Below are 17907 nucleotides of genomic sequence, written 5' to 3' on the forward strand. Positions count from 1 at the left end.
TGTTCAGGGAGTAAGATATTTTCAGTGACATATCTACATTTTAATTTGCCTAAAAGAAATGTCCATATCTGTGATTTTAATGTCAACATAGAATGATTTTGGGATTTACTATGCTCTTGAAAACCAAAGCAATGTTGTGATCCATTTGGATGTTTACTAAGAAAATATGAAAAACTGAAAAGACTTACAATCAATGAGAATTTTTATAAACTTTAGCTAAAATATGTTGTAAGAAAACTCAGATTATGCTGTAATAAAAATAGAATTTTTCAACATAGCTCTTACTTGAAAAGAAAGAAAAAAGATATCACACACAACTTCTTTGATAAGAACCTTAAGAATTATGTTTTTTTTAAGAAACCATCACAAGTTTGGACTCATTTCAATTTAAGATGAACTAGATATATTGGACATGTGTTCCTAAGTTTGGAACATCATGCCTAGAAGGTCCCTGAATACATGAAAATACTATATTCTTGAAAATGTTTCCTGAGCACTTGGAAATAGCCACACAGTTAACACATGCTAACACACAGTTAACACATATATGGCTTCATATAAGTAAAAAGAAAACCATGAAATGAGTTACTCTGGAAACCCATACAGATCCACAATATGTATTCAAAATGTCCTAAAATTACTACTGTATACTTTTTTCTTGTGCTGTTTGAGCTCATCACTGATACACTGGGGTTATTTCAAGACAAGCAACTGCCATGCTTGTCCGTGAAAGGTGTTTCAATACCAACCTCAGGGACAGAATGAGGATTTCAGAAGATCATTTAACTGATCCATGATTTTTGCTTCTGTGATTTTAAATGGAGATCCGGGTGCAATAAAACCCAGGTTTTAAACTCTATTAAGTTAAATATGTTATAAACAAATCTTAATGTTAATAAAAAATCCAAAAATAATTAGAGATGTAAGATTCAGTCCATATAGATAGCACTCTTAAAAAATAAGATTTTGTTAATGATGAATTATCTTTATGAATTATTTTTACTTGAATGTGTTACTCGAAGCAAATAAAGTAATGGCCTTATACTTAGAGGTCAATTGATGTCATTGGCTTAATAAATGAACCCTGTTCAATTATAAGGGGTCTAAAGTATGAAATTCTTCACCTCTTCGTACAAACAGATTTTTGATATGTAGGCTATGCATTTTAAAAAAAAATATTAAATCTGGTTTGGCGGATACTACTATTATTTACTTTACATGGAACAATGTTCTTATGTGAAATCTGCACTAGGAGATGAATCAAACTTGACACATTCTGCCACACAATGAGCTGGACATAGTAACAATTATGTCCCATCTCAGTCAAAAAGTCTGTAATGGGAAACTCTTCCATCATAAATCTGGTCGCATTAAAGTGATTTTTGTAAAGAAGAAATGACAAATATTTATCCAGGTCTTTTTACAATCTTCAAACTGTCATCTCTTTTTTAGATATAGCCATCAAAAGAAAAAGAAGCCCTGTTACTCTCCATCCACATCATAATAACAGCACTGAAGTTTGCAGGATATTTAGCATCTTAGATGTGGGCCTTTTTATCAATGTCCATTTAGTATACGATTTAATACATAAAGAGCTTTTAAAAATTCAACTAGTGATGCTAAATAAAATGATCACATATTTTGAGAATAGAAATTAAATAAGAGGAACATGTCTTAAATATATATAGTAAGATTTTCTAAGATTCAACAAAGCTTTTACTCATAGGTTAATTTAAGCAAATCGTATAGCTTGGTATTCATGAATACACAGTCATTTTATGAAAAAATGCATTCTTGTTTACAAAGACGATAAATGAAATAAAAATGGAATAATCATTTTAATTGATTATTGAAAAATAATTAAGTCAAAAAGGAGGATACCATTTGGGCACTTTATTAATCATTCTTTATTTGGATTTGGATGAGTTGTAAGCTGCTCAGTTGAGTTAACTCAATTAGGAGTGCTCTCAGATATCATAAATCTCTTCATTTTAAGTGCATCATTAATTTTATGATAAAATTAACCCAACACCATTAGAGCAACAGGCAAATCTTGACAGATTTTTTTTTTTCTTAGACTGTTCTAGTTGATGTTTGATGGGGTCCACAAACAATTTTAACAGTTCGCTAAGTTTTAACCCTGAGCCTACTATAGATGATGGGATCTTAGGATCAGTGGTGACATTATCATTGCTATTGCTCTGTGGGGATAGTCAATGAATAACACAGCCTGCTGTAATACACGAAACCTTTCCTGACTGCATAGAACCATCCTTGATGTGTTCACTCTAATAGGGGAAGATTGCTTTCAGCTTTCTGCTTGCAGTGTTCTTATAACCTTGCATATTTAATTGTAATTGAGAGTCAAGTAACTTCCACAGGGTGTGCATTTTAATTAGTTATCAAATGAATAGGGAGGCTGTTTGTCTAGATTTTCTTCCTTTGTACTAATTAATTGGGAGTCAAGGATCAGGATCCTGTCTTGCAGAGTCCATTGAAGATATTCATTTCTAATAGTTATATACATCCACCTACAAGTAAAGGATTCAGAGTTCATTTTACTTTCTAATGTATGCCATTTATAGGAATGCAGTAGGCATAGTCCTATAATAATGATGACAAGACAAATATTTAAAACAATTTATGTTTTCTATTGAAATCTTTAAAGTGAATAAAAGTGCATTATTTTCAAAATCAATAGGCAGGCAGAGGATAAATATTTAGGCAATGATTATATTTTAATTGAATTTTGACAAAAATTATGTTACTGGAAAATGGTCTCAATCCAGACCCTGAGAGAGGGTTCTTGGATCTCACGCAAGAAAGAATTTGGGGCAAGTCCATAAAGTGAAAGCGAGTTTATTAAGAAAGTAAAGGAATAAAGGAATGGCTACTCCATAGGCAGAGCAGCAGCATGGGCCACTCAGTTGCTTATACTTATTGTTACTTTTTGATTATATGCTAAACAAGGGGTGGATTATTCATGAATTTTCTGAGAAAGGGGTGGGCAATTCCTGGAACTGAGGGTTCCTCCCCTTTTTAGACCATAAAAGGGTAATTTCCTGACATTGTCATGGCATTCATAAACTGTCATGGTGCTGGTCATAAACTGTCATGGTGCTGGTGGGAGTGTATTTTTTGTTTTGTTTTGTTTTTGTTTTTTTCCGAGATGAAGTCTTGCTGTGTCGCTGAGGCTGGAGTGCAGTGGTACAATCTCAGCTCACTGCAACCTCTGCCTCCCGAGTTAAAGCAATTCTCCTGCCTCAGCCTCTGGAGGAGCTGGGATTACAGCCACAGGCCACCACGCCGGCTAATTTTTGTATTTTTAGTAGAGACGGGGTTTCACCGTTTTGGCCAGGCTGGTCTCAAACTCACCCACCTCAGCCTCCCAAAGTGCTGGGATGGGATTACAGGTGTGAGTCACTGCACCCAGCTGGTGAGAGTGTTTTTCAGCATGTGAATGCATTATAACTAGTGTATAACGAGAAGTGAGGTCGACCAGAGGTCACTCTCCTCACTATCTTGGTTGTGGTGGGTTTTGGCTGGCTTCTTTATTGCAAACTGTTTTATTAGCAAGGTCTTTATGACCTGTATCTTGTGCCAACCTCCTATCTCATCCTGTGGCTAAGAATGCCTTAACCTCCTGGGAATGCAGCCCAGTAGGTCTCAGCCATATTTTACCCAGCCCCTATTGAAGATGGAGTAACTCTGGTTCGAACACCTCTGACAATTATATTAAAAATAAACGATAATTCAGGATTTGAGAATTCCATAGAAAATAAATAAAATGTAAAATTAAGGCAGTATTCTGAATGCCTCAAATACTTTTGCATCTAAGCATCTAAAATAAAAATATTTAGGCAAAAACTATTTTCAGTTTTATGCTTTGCCTTTTGCTAGTATAGCAATACCCAAATAATTGGTTACAGTAATGTCAGTCTTGCAAATAATTTTAAAATTCATAAAACTAAAAATATGTTTTCAGTCAATAGAGTTTGTATTGGCCATACCTGTATTTCCTAAACATATAGTGACCCTCCCCATGCTATTGTGTAATTCTAAAAAATGTGTGATGATCAAAGTCCCTGAAAGAGTAAAATTAATTCTGGAGTAACAATGAATGCATATTGCTGTTCTTTGAGCATAAAAGCAAACTTTTGACTGGTCTTCAGATGAGGATCAAAAAGAATGCATTTGCCAAACCGTAGCTTGCAAACCAATTGCCATCGCCTATGCTAATTTATTCCTATAACGATATCACAGCTGGCAAAATGTTGCAGTTACAGCTGCAACTCAGTTAATTTTATAGTAGCCCACTGCCATCTGCCACAATACCTCTCTCTCTCTCTCTTTAGCAAATGGTTTTAGATAGGGACTATCACGATATCCTTTACATCTTTGATTTTGGTACTAATATCTGTAATTCCTCTACGAAAGTGTTATTGCTTCTGATCTATTTTGGCTAGAGGATAGGTAAGTTTTAGGAGTTTCCACTTAATCCCATAATCACTTTTCCTCCACAAATCAAAAAATTTGTGTCAGAGTTCTACCAGGTGTTACATATATGTATCTCAATTGTGGCTTGAAGGGTTAGGGAATAACTTCTGGTTGCGTATTTTAAGGCGCTAAATTCACTATGAGATAAACTTGGGCCTGGACTTTATTTATAACATTACCTTCTAAACAGGGGACATGATGATTTTGAAATACTTTGTTATCCCCATCAATGTGGATACTATATCCAAAGACCTTCAAAAGTTCTGAGTATTTCTGTTTTCCATTACAAAGTTAGTCCAGTAATTGGCATAATTCTTGTGGAAAATGATTGAGTGAATATGTTTGCTTCCTCGAGGCATTTGGTTGTATTTTCAATTATTGGGTTCTTGGACTGTGAACTGGCTTAGATTTTGAAACTGGGTAAGGAATCATGATATGTGTTTTCATGGCTGTAGATGATGTAAATCTGTTTGCCACCTGTAGATTTTTCTGGTTGAAATGCAAGTAGAGTCAGCCTTCCAGGTCTGTAGGTTTCACATCTGTGGATTCAATCAACTTCGGATTGAAAACTTTTTGGAAAACAGAAAATTATGTCTATAATGAATATATACTGATTTTTTGGTCATTATTCCCTAAACAGTACAGTGTAACAACTACTTACATAGCATTTATATTGTATTAGGTATTATAAATAACTTAGAAATGATTTAAAGTATATGAGAGGATGTATAGGTTATAGGCAAACATTACCGCATTTCATATCAGGGACTTGAGCAACTGAGGATTTTGGTATTTGCAGGGGTCCTGAAACCAATCCCCCCATGGGTACTGAGGGGTGACTATAACACTTTAGTTGGCCACCCATTTACTTTGCCACATAGAAGCCCCTGGTCTATCAGCCATCGCTACACACCCCAGGCACCCTGGTGGCCACTTCAACCTTGCTGTCTGTAACAGTACGTCCACTTTAACTCTAAGTAATTGTTCTGCCACTGAAAGTCTCTCACTTTAAAATCCTATCATTCCCACTGATGCCAGAAAGCCCAGTTTCAGAAAATATCTCCTTTAAAATACAGCCTATAGAGTTTGGGTTTTCTTTCCACCAGTGAATCCTTTATTACCACTTTGAAGAGAGTATCCTCTTATACTTCACATAAAGCATGATTGATCCATGAAACAGATTACATCTACACTCCCACCTACCTCTTTGAGTCTTCTGACCCCTACTACCTTGCTAAGACAGTTCTACAATTCCCATCTCATTTATTTAGGCCCATCATTTTTTCCCAAGATTTAGAGATCCACCCCGGAAATACAAAATACCTAGCTGCAGACAGCCTTGCCATGGTGTTAAACAAATTCTCCCCTCTTATTCTTTTCTATTGGTTTAACATTTTCATGACCTACTCTTGAAAATGTTTCCTCAAATACTAACCATGTCTTCCAAATCTTCTTGGATCAAGGACTGTATTTTCCTACTTGAGCTGGTCTTTTAGTTGATCTAAAGACAATGAGATGGGAGAGGACGGCAAAGAACAAGCTTCACCGTTGCACAGCATCTGTCTCAGGTAAGGTCCTTATAGAGTCTCCAGGCAATAGCAATATCTTTTCTGCCCATTGCTGGTGGGAAGGTACTCTGTCAGTCAGAGAATTCAGGGAAATTTGGAGCTTTAAAATGGTCACGCTTGCCTGACCAAATATACCCTCCCCAATTCTCTTTCTCTAAGAGCACTGACCTTAGCTATAAGACAAGCCAGTGCTCTGCCAGAGTTTCTCCTTTGTAGCTCTGCTCTGTAAAAAATGAAATCCTGAGCCCAACATTCAGGATAGTCTGCCTGAAGCTATCACAGATAAGGGTCTCTTCAAATGCTTTCAATTTGGCCTTCTGACCTAAACTGTGCCTCGAGTTCATCGCTGGCTAACCTGAATCTATTATTTTCTTTTCTAAGGCTTCAACAAATTATTCAACAATACAATTCTTATAATTGCTATAGTGCTTATATATGCCCTCGTGTATAAGTACGATATAATCCCCCACATAGTCCAGAGCCACAGCTGTTTTATTTAATAAACCAATGCTTCACCTTCTAACTTCAACTCATCTCAATTCACCATTGGTGATATTCTTATTAATTGTGATGTTACTGCATGTTAAGAATTTTCATCTTCCCATTTACCACCACCAATAGGATCCTTATTACATCTGACTGGTAAGTGAACCTGTTTAAAAAATATTTCTTGATGCTTTCCTTTGAGAGGCTATTGCTTATTTTCCAAAACAGACACCAGGATAAGGGCTTACATGCGGTTTATACTCGACAGTGAACTGGGGAATAGGTGTGGGAAACTGGAAATAATGAAAAAGCCATACAAATGGGTGTTATCAAATTGTTACTGCTATTAGAAAAGACTTGTCAGAGATCTTCATCAGGTTAAGAAAGAATGAAGCACAAGATAAGCAAAGAGATAGAATAAGGCTTTTTTTTTAATTGGTTGTTTGCTCTGCAAGGCACTAACACCTTCATATCTCCAGATTTCATATGCATGAGTGTTCCAGGTGGGTTACTGTAGACATCCTCATCCTCCCCATAGTCTGTCCCCAATTCATTGTCTTCAGACTGATTATCAGTGTCGACTAAAAGTGCAGTTTGTGTAAGGAAGAATTGCAAGATGACTAATATGAGAGGGAAAACATTTAAAAGTGGATCATAAAGATGTTGGACCAGCAGGGAAGAATAAAAGAGGATAATCTATTCGACATCATGACAAGGTCACCTGAATCCTGTCCCATTGCATTGGCTTAGAGATGCCTCAAAGTGGAAAGTAAGAGTGCATCACAGGCCAAATTACGGCCATCAATGATGTATGTGCCCTAATCCCTGGTATCAGTTGATATGTTATCTCACATAGCAAAGAGGGACTTTGTAGATTTAATTAAGGTTATGGACCTTAAAATAGGAAGATTATCCAGGTTTGGCCAATCAAATCACATGAGCCCTTAAACAGAAAGAGCTTTCTCCTGTGTGAGGCAAAAGGGCTGAAACACAAGGGTAAGTCAGGGAAATTACAAGCATAAGGGAGGCATAAAAAATGGTTCTGAGAGGTAAGGCCCACGTGCTCAGACCAGCAAGAGGCCTCTAGGGGCTAAGTGTGGACCTCAGCTGACACCAAGCAAGAAAATTAGAACCTCAGTACTACAACTGCAAAGAACTGGATTCTGCCATCATCCGGAATGAGCTTGGAAGTAGATCTTTGTCAGAGGCTTCTGGTAAGAGTTCAGGCAACCAACAACTTCATTCCAGCTTTGTGAAACCTGGAGAAGAGAATCTAGTGAAGCTAACCTGGACTTACGCTCTGAGATAATATAAATGTGTTGTTTTGAGCTGCTAAACCTATGAGAATTTATTATGGCAGCAGGAAAACGCTAATACAAAGAGACTAAGTGTGTCTGAGGCTAAGTGTTCCCAGGTGACACTCATGCCAAGTTAACTGCTACAGGAAGGCTTAAGAAGAGAGGTGGATGTGAGGATGCGCAGTGGGAAGCAACGGGTTTCTGATGCGCCTTTGAAGGACAACAACAGAAGGAGAAAGATAGTGCTGCTAATCTCTGCGGATGAATAACAAGGTAAGGAACCTGAACTGTGGGTAGAAGTAAAGAAAGCAATACTCCAGGATATTGTGCTAAGAGCATTAGTAATAGTTAAGGAGGAAAGCAGCAGTGTTTAAAAGCACATAACAAGAAGCCTACGGCTCATTCGTTTTTAATCCTCTCTAAGATACTTAGGTCCAAAAATATTGAGGAGTCATCATGATAGCAAGCTATTGAGAGTTTTTAGGTGAAACGGAGTTAACTAGAAAACAAACCGAAGCCATTGAAGATGTATCAATATTTCCCCTGAAAAAACTGAGTGTCTGCGTAGTAAAAAAGCAATCTTTGATTCCTCTATACTCTGCACCCAGATGCAAAGTCCTACCCAGTTACCGAAACCCCCAATTATAATTGATATTACCATAAATAAGATTATGACGAATGCGTGGGAAGTAACAATAACATTGTAAATCTGATCATCTCCTAGCAGAGTTCCTGGTTGGCCCAATTCTGGTAGAATCAGAAGGCTTAAGGCGGTACCCACTATCTCTGCTGATGCGCCGAACAACAGATACAGTGTTCTGATATGTTTGTGGTTGGTTGAAAATAATCGATTAATGAACATAAGTCGAAAAGGGTAAAATGACTGAGTAAACATTCGACTGTAAATCTAAATACAGAGGCCAAGGCCTGTTTTTACCAGCCCTGAGGTGATTTTTCATATCGAATTGCAAATTCAAAGGAGCAGCTTCAATCCTGCCGGGGTTTCTCCGGCCTTTTCCCCCCTCAACGGAGGGAGAAGTAGATTGAAGTCAGTTGATTAGGATGTTTAGCTGTTAACTAAATTTTCGTAGGTTTGAATTCCACCAATCTGGTGAGGGCTTAGCTTAATTAAAGTGGCTGATTTGTGTTCAATTGTTGCAGAATAGAGTCTTGCAGTCCTTAGGTCTGTTACAGAAATTGAGTATAATTTACTTGCTAAGGGCTTTGAAGGCACTTGGTCTTATTTAACCTAAATTTCTAAATTATAGTTAATATTATTGGAGAGATAGGTAAGAGGAGGGTGGAAGAAATAACTAATGAGGGGAGAAATAGTATATGTTTTGTATTTTCGAATTGTCATTTTATTTTCATATTATTAGATATGGAGAATACTGTTACTGAGATGGAATAAATTAGGCGTATATAGAAATACAAGTTCAGTTATGATGGCTGTAATGGTGGGGGTAATGAGGCTATTGTTTTTTGTAAACTCTTGAATGATAATTCATTTAGGTAGAAATCCTGTTAATGGGGGTAAACCTCCTAGAGATAATAGAATTAATGGAATTATAGGTATTAACCAGTTAGCTTTTTATTTTAATAAGTAGAAGAAGTACACTGTAAGATAATATTCCAAAGCATCATAAATACGTATACCAGTAATATGGTCATTTATTATCATTATCAAGTATTATGTACTGTACATCATTGTATTTGCTATACTTTGATAGGACTGGCAGCACAGTAGGTGTGTTTCCACCAGTATCACCACACCCACGCATTGTGCTACATTTCCATGGCTATGTCAGGATAACTACGAAGTCACTAGGCAATGGGGATTTTTCAGCTCTATTATAATCTTATGAGCTCCATTATAATCTTATGAGACTACCGTCATATATGTGGTCCATCATCGACCAAAACATTGTTATGGAGCACATGACTATACTAGTGAGGCTGATCATCTTTCTTATCATTTAATTTCACTTTTCATGAGTCGGCTGCTCATGTATTTTGCCTAATTTTTTACTGGGTTGTTTGTTTCAAAATATTCTGAGTACTAATTTTTTTTAATTATTCTTTAAGTTCTAGGGTACGTGTGCACAACGTGCAGGTTTGTTACATATGTATACATGTGCCATGTTGGTGTGCTGCACCCATTAACTCGTCATTTACATTAGGTATATCTCCTAATGCTATCCCTCCTCCCTCCCTCCACCCCACGACAGGCCCCGGTGTGTGATGTTCCCCACTCTGTGTCCAAGTGTTCTCATTGTTCAGTTCCCACCTATGAGTGAGAACTTGTGGTGTTTGGTTTTCTGTCCTTGTGATAGTTTGCTCATTTCTGTCCTTGCAATAGTTTGCTCAGAGTGACGGTTTCCAGCTTCATCCATGTCCCAACAAAGGACATTAACTCATCCTTTTTTATGGCTGCATAGTATTCCATGGTGTATATGTGCCACATTTTCTTAATCCAGTCTATCATTGATGGACATTTGGGTTGGTTCCAAGTCTTTGCTATTGTGAATAGTGCTGCGATAAACATGTGTGCATGTGTCTTTATAGCAGCATGATTTATAATCCTTTGGATATATGTCCAGTAATGGGATGGATGGGTCAAATGGTATTTCTAGTTCTAGATCCTTGAGGAATTGCCACACTGTCTTCTACAATGGTTGAACTAGTTTACAGTCCCACCAACAGTGTAAAAATGTTCCTATCTCTCCACATCCTCTCCAGCACCTGTTGTTTCCTGACTTTAATGATTGCCATTCTAACTGGTGTGAGATGGTATCTCGTTGTGGTTTTGATTTGCATTTCTCTGATGGCCAGTGATGATGAGCATTTTTTCATGTGTCTGTTGGCTTCATAAATGTCGTCTTTTGAGAAGTGTCTGTTCATATCCTTTGCCCAGTTTTTGACGGAGTTGTTTGATTTTTTTTAATTGTAAATTCGTTTAAGTTCTTTGTAGATTCTGGATATTAGCCCTTTGTCAGGTGGGTAGATTGTAAAAATTTTCTCCCATTCTGTAGGTTGCCTGTTCACTCTGATGGTAGTTTCTTTTGCTGTGCAGAAACTCTTTAATTACATCTCATTTGTCAATTTTGGCTTTTGTTGCCATTGCTTTTTGTGTTTTAGTCATGAAGTACTTGCTCATGCCTATGTCCTGAATGGTATTGCCTAGGTTTTCTTCTAGGGTTTTTATGATTTTAGGTGTAACATTTAAGTCTTTAATCCATCTTGAATTAATTTTTGTATAAGATGTAAGGAAGGGATCCAGTTTACATGTCAATTTGTTTCAGGTGTGACATAGTGATAGGGTCGTCGTGCTTATATTCAGGATGAGTGCTAGAAATGTAGTAGTTGTTAAAATGAGATAAATAGGTTCAAAATGGTAATGTTTGGGTCATAAGTTAATACTGCTATTATCCAACCTACGTGAGTAGTCGAGGAGTAGGCTAGGATTTTATGCAGTTGTGTTTGATTGAGTTCCCGCTTAACCACCCACTATAATGGACAGGATTGTGGTAAACAGGGAGATATTTGTATTTATTAACGGGAAAACTTGAAACATAATCGAGATAGGGGCTTGATTTTGTCATGTGAGAATAAATGTACCAGATATTAGGAAAGTTCCTTGGGTTACTTCTGGGACCCAGAAGTGGAAGGGGGCTATTCCTAATTTTATTTCTAGGACCGTTATTATTAAAAAGAATGAAAATTGATTAATAGTATTTATTATTGTTCATTGTCCAGAGAACAGGCTATTGGAAAGGATGCCTATTATAAGGATTATAGATGTGGTTGCTTGTATAAGGAAATATTTAGTGGCTGCTTCTGTAGAGTGGGGATTTTTTTTTTTTTAATTAAGAATGGGGTGAAATCTAATGTGTTTATTTCTAGGCCTGTTCAGATGAGAAATCAGTGTGAGCCTAGCATTGTGATAAGAGTTCCTGTGAAAATAGTAAGATAAATAATAAGTTGAGCTAGTGGGTTAATTAGTACGGGAAGGATATAACCAACATTTTTGGGGTATGGGCCCAATAGCTTATAGCTGACCTTACTTTAGAACGTGGTGTGGTAGGTCACATGGAGAATTTCAGATTCTCAGGGATAGGTTCAATTCCTATAGTTCTAGAAATAAAAGGAATTTATTATTTATCAAAGTAATTCTTTTATCAGACATAATTTCTTATGTTTAAAGTGGGATGCTGTAAATTAGAATAGGCATTGAGATATATGCAGAATGCTAGTGTTAGTGATAGGAAATTTTTTCAAAGGAGATGTATGAGTTGGTCGTAGCAGAATCAGGGATATGCTGTTCGAATTCATAAAAATAGAGAAGTTAAAAGGAGGGTTTTGCTAATGAGACTTGTGGATTAGAGTTCTGGTGAATATATAGTGTGTAGTGCTCTTGGGGAAAATTGTAGTTAGGGTATTTATTATGATAATATTCATGTACTCTGCTATGAAGAAAGCAAATGAACCTGCAGCATATTCGAAGTTGAAATCTGAGACTAATTCTGACTCCCCTTCTGTTAAATCAAAAGGGGCTCGGTTAGTTTCTGTTAGTGTAGAGGTAAATCATATTATGGCTAGGGGCCATGATGATAGGAGCAGTCAGAGAAATTCTTGTGTTGTGATGAGTTTGTATAAGTTAAGTGAGCCACTTATTAGTAGAACTGATAACAGAATAATGGCTAGGGTGACCTCATATGAAATTGTCTGGGCTACAGCTCGTAATGTGCCTATTAGTGCATAATTTGAATTGGATGCTCATTCTGATCATAAAATAGAATAGACAGCTAAGCTTGATGTGGCTAATATAAATAGGCCTAAATTAGGGAATCTGGTATAGGCAGGGGGGTTCACAAAAGGAGAGGGCCAGGGTTGGAGCAATAATATAGAGGGTAATATTAGATGTTGAAGGCCATAATGGTTCTTTGGTAAAAAGTTTTATTGCATCAGCGAATGGTGGAGCAGTCCATAGGGGCCCATGATGTTATGTCCTTTGCGTAGTTGTATATAGCCTAAGATTTTTCGTTCAAAGAGTGTACGGAATGCTGTAGCGATTAGAGTGGGGACAATAAGTAGGAGAAGGTTAATTATAGGTATGTTAAGAGGAGTTGAACCTCAGATTATAAAGTTTTAAGTTTTATGCAATTGCCGGGCTCTGCCATCTTAGCAAACCTTGTTCTTGGGTAGGGCCTATAATGATTTATTAGATTGAGATAAAATCATCTGTGGGGTGAAGGCACTTTATGAAATGGGCCCTATTTCTCTTGTCCTTTCGCACTAGGAGAAATGTTCAATAGATAGAAACCGACCTGGATCACTCCAGTCTGAACTCAGATCATGTAGGACTTTAATCAAATGAACGCTTAATAGCGGCTACACCATTAGGATGTCCTGATTCAACATCAAAGTTGTAAACCCTGTTGTCGATATGGACTCTAGAATAGGATTGCGCTGTTATCCCTAAGGTAACTTATTCCATTGATTAAGTTATTGCATCAATATATGTTAGTTCGCATAGGCTGGTGTGGTGTTAGTTTATGTTGTTCGGAGGTTGAATTATGCTCTGAGGTCACTCCAACCAAAATTTTTAATTCAGCGATAGTAGATTATCACCTCTAGGCTTATTTTGAGTTTTTGTTTGCATTAATAAATTTAAGCTCCATAGGGTCTTCTCGTCTTATTTGTGTATATCTGCCTCTTCACGGATAGGTGAATTTCACTGATAAAAAGTAAGAGAGAGATGAACCCTCATATGGCCATTCATACAAGTCCCTAATTAAAGAACAAGTGATTATGCTATCTTTACACGGTCAGGATACTGTGGCCATTGAACATATGTCACTGGGCAGGCAGTGCCTCTAATACTGGTAATGCTATAGGTGATATTTTTGGTAAACAGGTGATGGAAGATTTGCTGAGTTCCTTTTACTCTTTGTAATCTTTCCTTAGACCATACCTGCATTGGATTAAGAGGATAAATAATAAGGTATTTATTAATATTAGGCTAACTGTTAGTGGATTATTCCAGTCTGATGTAAGCTTATGTAGAGGAGAATCACTTCATGTTACTTATATTAACATTATTGCTTCTGTTGAGTAATAGATTAGTCCAATGTGATATAAGGAGTTCAGTATTGTAAGTAGGATTTAGGGTGGTCAGATGTTCAGCTTGAACACTTTAATTGGTGGCTGCTTTTGGGCCAACTATGGTGGCAATATTTTTTACTTGCGTGTAGGAAGGTTGTTTCCTAGAGTCTAAAGAGCAGCCCCTCTTTAGACTAACAGTTAAACTTACAGGGAGATTAAGTAATTCTCTGAGTAAGTTTAAAGTTGAACTAAGATTCTATCTTGGATAATCAGCTATCACCAGGCTTGGTAGGCTTACCACCGCTACTCATGAATCTTCCCCCCATTTTGCCACATAGGTGGGTGTACTCTTTCAGCTGTTCTTGGGTAGCTCGTCTGGTTTCGGGGGACTTGGCTTTGGTTCTCTAAGTAAAAGTATTTCTAGTTAATACATTATGCAGAAGGTATAAGAGTTTATCTTTGCTTTTTTGTGCTTGATTTAGTTCTTTCCTCTTTCCCTTATGGTACCACGTCTATTGCGCCAGGGTAAAATTTCTATCGCCTATAATTTGTTTGGCTAAATATTTAGTTGAGATAATTTGTTAGTAGTTTTAGAGGGATTTGGGGTTAGAGTTGGCTCAAAGTGATCGAGTTGTGATGAAATCTTCGGGGTGTAAGCTGGATGCTTTGAGTTAAGCTACGCTTTGATTTATCCAAGCGCACTTTCCAGTACACTTACCATGCATGTTGCGACTTACCTCCTCTATATATGGATAGAGAGCGTTAGTAATATTAGTTTCTAGAATAATATTTGAGGAGGGTGACAGGGTTGCGTCTGTGTGCTTCATGGCCTTATTCAACCAAGCACTCTGCTCTTGGTTTACTGCTAAATCCTCCTTAAGCCTTTAGATTGCATAAGGGTTGTTGTGAGGTTTTTCGGGTATGGAAAATGTAGCCCATTTCTTGCCACCTCGTAGGCTACACCTTGACCTAACATTTTTATGAATATACTTGTGCTTACTCTGCAACCTTTCTAGGGTTTGCTGACGATACTGGTATATGGGCTGTGGGGCAAGAGGTGGTGAGGTGTATCGGGGTTTATGGATTATAGAACAGGCTCCTCTAGAGAGATATAAAGCACTGCCAAGTCCTTTTAATTTTAAGTTCTTGCTTGTAGTATTCCGGCAAATAATTTTGTTAATTTAACTACTATAGTTTAGGGCTAAGCATGATGGGATATCTAATCTCAATTTGGGTCTTAGCTATTGTGTCTTCAGAATATTAAAGCCACTTTTGTAATATTTTATTTCAGCTGGAGTTTTTTACAACTTAGATGGAGTTTAGCTTTATTGAAAATAGATCTTAAACACTCTTTACGCCGAGATCTATTAGCTTGGGTTAATCGTATGATCACGGTGGCTGGCATGAAATTGACCAACCCTAAATATTAGTATAGCTTAGTTAAATGTTCGTTTATTGCTAAAGATTTATCACTGCTGTTTCCTGTGGGTGTGTGGTTGAACAAAGTGTCCTGAGTTGCATTTGTGCATGCTAGATATTTGCATTTGTATGTGCTTGATACTTTTGATTCAGGTGATCTAGAGGGCATTTTCACTGGGATGAGGATGCTTGCATGTGTAATCTTACTTAGAGTTAATAGAAAAGCCAAGACGAAACTGATTTGTTTATGGGGTTGTGCAGACCCATCTAGACATTTTCAGTGTCTTGCTTTGAATAATTAAGCTACATTAACTGCATAAATAGTTGAGTATAAAATTTAAGTATAATGGGAAAGAGATAAATGTAAGTAGTCATTTGCAATTATGGTAATTCAAGGGAGTTTAAAGTTGAATTGGTAGAAACTTAATTGAAGGGGGTTTCTTATATTAGGGAATAGTTGATTTAGAGTGTCATGCACTAGGGTAGTGCTTTCAAAGGGTTATATTCAAGGCATTATACTAGTATTAGGGTGAAAATGTAGTTACTGTATTTATTAGATATGGAGTCTTATTTGGTAGATATCTTGAGATTTTTGGGAAAATTTTATATCAATCAAGGGGTAGTTGTTGGGATATTCATGATTAAAATATAACTTTTTTGGGCTCTGACTGGGTTGCATTTTAGTCTCTTGGGGTTTTCACAAGTGCACATTTACCTATGTCAATGATAAAGTCAGAGATGTGGGGGGGAGGGTTGTGAGTTAAATCATAAATAGTTCTTGAAAATAAAGGTAGGTGACTGTGTGTATGTGTCTATTGATTATTATGTCCTTCAAGCATGAATTAACATCTTATGGTTGTTATGCGAGGTTAGAATATTCAATATAAGCTCAGCTTCTACAATTGATTTGGCAGAAATCCAATCCGAGTTCGTCTACAGCTGATTCAGAGGGAACCAGGCCTTCTGCAATGGTGAGTGATAGCATCCCTAAAAGTTAAAAATACCAAATTCATGATCATGCTCCCATGACTGGTTAATAGAGTGATAGTCTCTAGTCCATTGATATGTCTTATTTAAAGGGAAAGTGTGGGTGATCTTAACTGTATGGCCTTGAGGTAAGAACCAGATGCCAGGTATAGTTTCAGTATAGTAACCCCCAAGTGTTATGGGCCTGGAGCGAGGAAGGTAGTACTCCCAAGTGGGATGATAATTTCTCGAAGGTTGATAGATTAAGAGAACAAAAATTGGTGGGGGATATCCATGTTGGCAGGGATTTTTTTGACTGAATGTACTATATATGGTGAATGATGTTATGTACTATGTAATATCAAGGATCTTTAGTATTGACTAAAAGAACTAGAAAAGAAGTAGCAGCCATTCTTCTACTGAATAGTCAGTGCTTCTAGATGGGAGCAGAGCACTGCCCCGAGCCAAGCTTCACAGTCCTTCAGAAAAGGGTACGTCTGGAAAATATAGCAGACATCTGGGACAGTTTTCAAGAAAGGGAAGGGCTGCTGAAGCACTGAGAAGCCTGGTGCTGTCCTGTTGAATATGTTGAAGGTTATGCCACAACATTGGGCCAGATTCAGGGGTGGCAGGCAGGTATGGATTACAGGAGCCCTGAGATTTTTATGTACTTCTTTGTTTCATTATCTAAAGAAATATATTGAAATAAGAGAGAATAATCATAATGGATGCTAGCACAGACCCAGTAGCATATATGAAGGTGAAAAGGATCAGGAGTTATAAACCTAGAAAGTGTGACAAAAAAGGCATCAAATTGACAGAAAATGAGACCAAAGAAAACATTGCACATCCTATCTGCTAAACAGCTCTAGAACTACAGCATTTTCTAATTCAGCATTAGTAAACAGAAGAGAAAAAATGAAGAGCCCCATGGACTGTTTTTTTTTTTAAATTACATAAAACAAAGAAATGAGAACACCATTCTGTAGACTTAGAAGAATGTTGCCAAAAGATAACTTTTGAAAACTGGTTGGTATTATGAGTAGGAAAAAGGAAGCAAATAGTAGAAACCTCAGCAGAAAACTCTGAGAAGAAAATACACACCACAGGAGAATAAACAACTGAGTTTTTATTCTCAGTTGTTTTATTAAGGCTGAGTAAGATAAGGAAGGACTCTATATACACTGAATTAAAATTCATCCCTGAGGTGCTTGCACGTGTGCACACACATGCTCACATATGCGTACACAAGAAAGAAATTGAGTATACAGGGGAAAGAGTAAATCAGTAATGCATGCCAGAACCTTGAAAATTTATTCAAGAATAAATGGGAGTGGTGAGGAAAAAAAATTATTAAGATGATATAGGTTATAAAGGAAAAAAAATGACCTAACCTAAGAATTGTAGGTGTTTGTGTATATTTAAGGAAAATTTGGACAGAAGTAATGAAGAGAATCTTAAGGAAAATAGATCTCAGCTGAAAATATATTCTGGTGGGTAGACAAAATTAATAAAAAAGATTTGTGCATTTTTGTCAAAATATTTTAATTATAACTAGTTGTTCTGTT

The 17907-nt window shown here is 37.0% G+C and overlaps 1 pseudogene; it reads right to left on the reverse strand.

The window, feature by feature from the left end:
- LOC100499459 (MTRNR2L pseudogene) lies at positions 13029–14516 on the reverse strand (annotated as a pseudogene).

The sequence above is a fragment of the Pan troglodytes genome, chromosome 13 (assembly GCF_028858775.2).
Source record: "Pan troglodytes isolate AG18354 chromosome 13, NHGRI_mPanTro3-v2.0_pri, whole genome shotgun sequence".
Taxonomy (NCBI): Eukaryota; Metazoa; Chordata; class Mammalia; order Primates; family Hominidae; genus Pan; species Pan troglodytes.